Below are 5,809 nucleotides of genomic sequence, written 5' to 3'. Positions count from 1 at the left end.
GCCTAGCCCCCTAGCATGAGGGAACCAACAAGCAGACGAATCCATTCGGTTAATCCTCACTACATCTACAATCAACCAGGCACATACCCTACACGCCAAATTCCACATGTCTGCACACGCACTCAAGCGGCTTTTCCCCTCACTCTCTCATCAACAATGTAAACATCTGACTCGCACCTGCGCGCAATGTAGTCCCCTGTTACCACTAGGACCACTACAACCTCAAGAAGTCAACCCAAGGGGGTTATGTCCTAACAGCTTATGGCAAATGGATGTCACCCACGTCCCCTCTTTTGGAACACTGAAATATGTCCATGTAATTATTGACACATATTATGGATTCGTGTTTGCCACCACTCTCTCTGGTGAGCGTACCCGTCATGCTACTTCTGCCTTGTTGCAGGCCATTCTACAAATGGGGGTGCCATGGGCCTTAAAAACAGACAGTGGGCCCTGTTATACCTCCCGATCCTTCCAATCCTTCTGTCCTGAATGGCGGGTCAAACACTCTACAGGCATCCCACACAACCCACAGGGTCAAGCCATCGTTGAGCACGTCCATGCCACCCGAAACAACATATAATAAAACAAAAGGGGGAGAACCCTAGGGATATATCCAAAAACATCATAACAAAAGCCCTAATTACACTAAATTACTTTTCTTTCAGTTCTGAAGGTCTCTCTCCCGCCAACAAGCACTGGGGAGGGCTCCGCTCTATACCCACACCAGTGCCCTTGGTGCGCTGGAAAGACCCCCTAACACAACAGTGGAATGGGCCCCATCCCTTACTAACACAGGGGCGAGGGTTTGCTTGTGTCTTTCCAGAAAACGCAGACCAGCCCATCTGGGTCCCCAGCAGATTGATACGCCCCGCCATGCCCACCGAAAAACGAGATGGCCAATCCTCCGTCGCCGAAGATGACCCCCCAAACAATCACTCAACTCGCAGGTGACATAAATAACCTGTCCCTAGAAAAAAGACGAGAAGGAGGCAGCCCTATAAAACAACGCCGTCAACGCCGTACTCCTGCCCGTCCCATGGGGAGACATCAAATCACCGTGCACAGAAGCCCAACGTAATGGCACCTGCCCCTGCAACACCCGAAACCCTCTTTCTCCTCATTTGCTCGATCCTCACAGCAAACTCTGCTCAATCCTCACAGCAAACTCTGCTCACGGACAGCAACTCTGAACCACAGTAAGGCATCCGCCTCTTATGCCCGTGGACACAGACGCTCCACAGTTCCCAGCTGCATTTGCCACTGACTGTGCCCTCGGCTTGCCATGTCTCAACGAACCTATGATATCGAAAAAATGGAACGGATCACTGAGCAGCTCTTTAAAACACATCCTCAAGTTTACCGTGCAGAACAGAACCACCGAAGAAGATAAAGACTGGGTTCAACTTCTATCCATCTCTCTTAGGAATTTTGTGGAAAATAGAAATAGTAAAAGAAGCTATAATGAACAAAATGGCTCCTTTATCGGCATCACCGGTCACTTTCTTGTCACCAATATGAACTAGATCGACCGCCGTTCCAACATGTCAAGCCCACTCAGCCCGCCTTGGGTACATTGCCCGTACCAGTTCCTCATAATTCCTTCCACCAAAGTATCTGAGCTTCCCCCCTGGGCCAATTGCATCCCCACGAAACCTCCATATGGCAAGATTACACCAACTCTTTGGGCCACAAGCCCAGACACAGAGAAAGACACGCTATCCTACGCAAGTTGCGACCCTCGACTAGTGCTAAGAATGATTTTTGGACCATGGACACTTTGTGGTGAAAACACCTGCATGGACTTGAGCCCTTTCATCGCTATAAACTCTACCTTAACCAATGGAACATGGAGAACATTAAATAAGACATTGAATGGGACTTGGGAGGGAAATCTTAACATAACTAGCATAAGCACTCGCATTATACTACGCTAGTATGCTTCACCCTACCTTTTCTGTTTATTGTTAGCACCAGTGAGTCCTTTCAGTGCTATGACTCCTCCAGCAGCTGCGATATCACCAACTGCTGGAACAGCTCAGCCTTCCCCTATGCCATCCCTGTGCGCATCCCCACATTACTGTGGGTGCCTATAAACGCTACTGATTGGGAAGGTCCCTTTAATATCATAACTCATAAACAAATCTGCTCCAAAAGAGCCGTTGGCCTTGTCGTCACTGTAATTATGGCCATCACCACCAGCCTAGCCAGCATAGGCACAGGCATGGAGCCTTCATCCAAGCCAATCATATTGCAACCACACCAAACCAGCTGGCTAAAAACACAGCTGCCACATTTGACACACAGTCTCTCATCAATAGTCATATCCACGGCGCCTTACTTAACCTCCAGCAACAAATAAATCTCTTAGAAGAAGAAACATATATGTTCTGGCAACTTACTCATACCCATTGTAATCAGCGATTCCCCTCCATTTGCGTTACCCCAATTCCCGTAACTAATGCTTCGCTAGCTCGGCAGCAACTCAGAACCCACTTACTTGGCCCTTGGAACCAACAGTTTCTCAACCTCACCCAACTATTAACATCCCAAATCTTATCGATTAACAACACCTGAACCTCTGGAGTAGACACCTCTTTACTAGCTGCAATGCTGGAGTGCGCACGGTCCCTCCTATCACCTCCCAACCTTCTGCTATGGCTTATAATAGAAATCTTAATTGTTGTCATATGTATTGTCTATCGATGTATCAACAGAAGCCTTCAAGCTTTATCCCAAAAAACTGAAGAACTGAAATTAGTACAATTGGCTCTAATAACAGAGGGGGAGATGTAGGTAGAGCAGCAGAGACATTCAGCCTGGCTGTGTTGCAAGCGACTAGATGAGCACACTCTCTAGTCCACACGCTTTGGGGCACACCCAAAAGATGGCGCACCGGCACTGAGCCAAATGTCCCCAGCCCTGCCTCACCCTCCTCCCGTGAGCCCTTCAACTATCAGCTATGCCCCGTAAGCCAAACCGCTGTATAAATGCTGCAACTTCCTGAATAAAGCAGACGTGCGTCATGAACCCGTCTCCGGAGTGAGTCTGTCTCCGTCCTCCTTACCCCAACGAGCCCCTCGTTCAACATATCCCGACAGAAGTTTTGAACAACCAGCAAGAACTAGCAGGAATATCTTTCTCAAAGCTCCAGAACAGTTAAAGGATTATAGGAACTGGGTGAGGGCCAAATCAAGAAAAAAGGCACTTAATAGCAGTAGGATTTCCTGGTACCCAGGCTGGCCTCACCCCCACCTCCTCACCTAATCAGCCAAATTTTTGGATTAAAGAAATAGAGGAAAGTTAATTTGATAGTCTTTTAAAAATTACAATTATTAACCTGTAAAAATATTTTTAAAATGATACAATCTAAGTAACCCTGGAAATAACTAGTCTGCAAGGCTGAAGGCAAGAGGAATTGTATGAAAGCACTGTACTCTAGTTGATAAAGGTGTTTGCCACAGGAGTATGGGTTAACAATTTTGAAACTGCTATACATGTATACTGGAATTGAACAATTAAATAATAGATGAAGGATTATACGAGTCAGGTTTCTCATTCACGTGGGAGGTTATAGACAAGCAAAGTGAGAAGGTTAGAACAATCCACACGGTAAAGGATTAAAGTTGGAGACATCAATATAAACTCATGTTTAGTTTAATATACAGAAGGTTAAATACAGAAATTTTTCAAATATGTGTATCTACATAGGTTAGTACACACACATATTTCCTTGCTGCCACTGGAACCAGAAGCAATGACTCCCCAGCAGCAACAAGCACACCTAGCTGCCAGATTTTGATTTCTAATACCATTCTCCAATGAACAGAACTAGGGCTCTTTGGAAAAGTGATTAACTCTAGGAATGGGGCAGTATATATAAAAGATAAAACCTGGTGCAATTTAAGTGACAGAAAGTAAGAAAGTGTGCAAAAGAAGCCACATGATGGGGCTATGTCAAAGGAACAAAGGAACCAACTGAAAGAGCTTTCAGTGGCCAAAGCTGGAACAATCTGAGCAACAAAAATAAAGTACTCCAAATATAAATTAAATATGTGAGTCCACACTGATATAAACTATTGAATAAATGGGACAGTATAGACAAACTCTGTGGAGGAGAATTCCAAATAATTTGTGTAGCTACTTTGCCCTCAAAGAGTTGGAGCATAACTCCTCACTGCTTAAGTTTGAGCTGCATGTAGTGACTTCCTTCTTAAGACCACAGTATGAGGAAGCAGATGTGGCTTAAGTGATAAGGCCTCCACCTACCATATGGGAGGACCCAGTTTGATCTCTGTGGCCTCCTGGTGAAAAAAAAGAAGAGAAAGCATGCCTGTGCAGTGAGCCAGTGCCCACATGGTGAGCTAAATGCCCACATGGCGAGCTGAGTGCCTGCGCGGTGAGCTGAGTGCCCACATGGTGAACCAGTGCCCACATGGCAAGCCAGTGCCTGCATGGCAAGCCAACTGCCCATGCAGTGAGCCAGTGCCCATGCAAGTGAGTCACACAGCAAGATGATGACACAACAAAAGAGAGACAAAGGGGAGAGTCAAGGTGAAGTGAGCAGAAACTAGGAACTGAGGTGGAGCAGCTGACAAGGAACCTCTCTCCAGATCAGAGGTCCCCAGGATCAAATCCCAGTGAATCCTAGAGGAGAAAAAATGAGAAGAGAAGACAAAAAGATTACACAGATGATCAGACAGCGAATGGATACAGACAGTACAAATAGCAGGGACGGGGGAGTGGGGAGGGGGAGGCAAAGGGGGAAAAATAAAAAATCTTTAATTAAAAAAAAATAAGACCACAGTATGAAAAGGGAGAAAAAAGAGGAACTTTACACTAGAGAAACCTAACAAGCACTACTTTAACCAAATGATCAAGGTTAACATCAAAACGGTAAGTTATGTTGACAGTCTGTACCCATAATATGATGTGATCAGAATGGCACTTTAACTCTGTGGTCTTCCTCCCCCAAATCCATAACCCCATTCTAATCATGAGAAAAATATCAGAGAAATCCAACTTGACAGACATGCTACAAAATACCTGACCAGTACTTCTCAAAATTGTCAAGATCATCAAAACAAGTCAAGTCTGGAAAACTGTCATAACCAAGATGTGTAAGGAGATAATGACTAAAATGTAAAATGGTGTCTTGGATGGGATCCTGGAACAGAAAAAGGACAGTAGGTAAAACTTAAGGACATCTGAATAAAACATGAACCTCAGTTAATGATATCGTATCCATATTAGTTCATTAATTTTGACAAATATACCATAATGCATATTAATAATAGGAGAAGCTGGGTGTGAGATATATGGAAATTCTCTATAGTATCTTTGTAATTTTTCTGTAAATCTAAAACTTATAAAAGGCTTATTTTTAGCAAGTTTATTTTGAAGTTTTATATAGTGTGGCAGAATAGACACAACAGAAGGCTTAGATAAAAATGGTGTTTTTATATTTATGAAAGTATTTGTCTTTCACCAGAACTGATAAAGTTAGTCTCCTAAGTTTAACTATTAGTCAAAAAATATATATACACATTTTAGTTCATATTATCTACCCAAAAGGCAAAACAGAACTTGGATAATTTTACTAGAGGGGGAAAAATGTTTAGGGCTATTATATATTACATTAGTCTTATTTCGACTTCTAATAAAACAGTTAACAAATAGCTTCCACTGTTTGTTAGTGGAATGGCCTTAACAATGGCCTACGTCAGGTCCTAGGTAATTGGTCCTTACCTACATTCTTTGACTCATCTCATACTGCTCTTCTCCATTTTCACTGACTTAAGCCACACCC

The sequence above is a fragment of the Dasypus novemcinctus genome, chromosome 17, assembly GCF_030445035.2.
Source record: "Dasypus novemcinctus isolate mDasNov1 chromosome 17, mDasNov1.1.hap2, whole genome shotgun sequence".
NCBI lineage: Eukaryota > Metazoa > Chordata > Mammalia > Cingulata > Dasypodidae > Dasypus > Dasypus novemcinctus.
The sequence above is the reverse complement of the archived record's forward strand: the minus strand, read 5'-3'. Positions refer to the sequence as shown.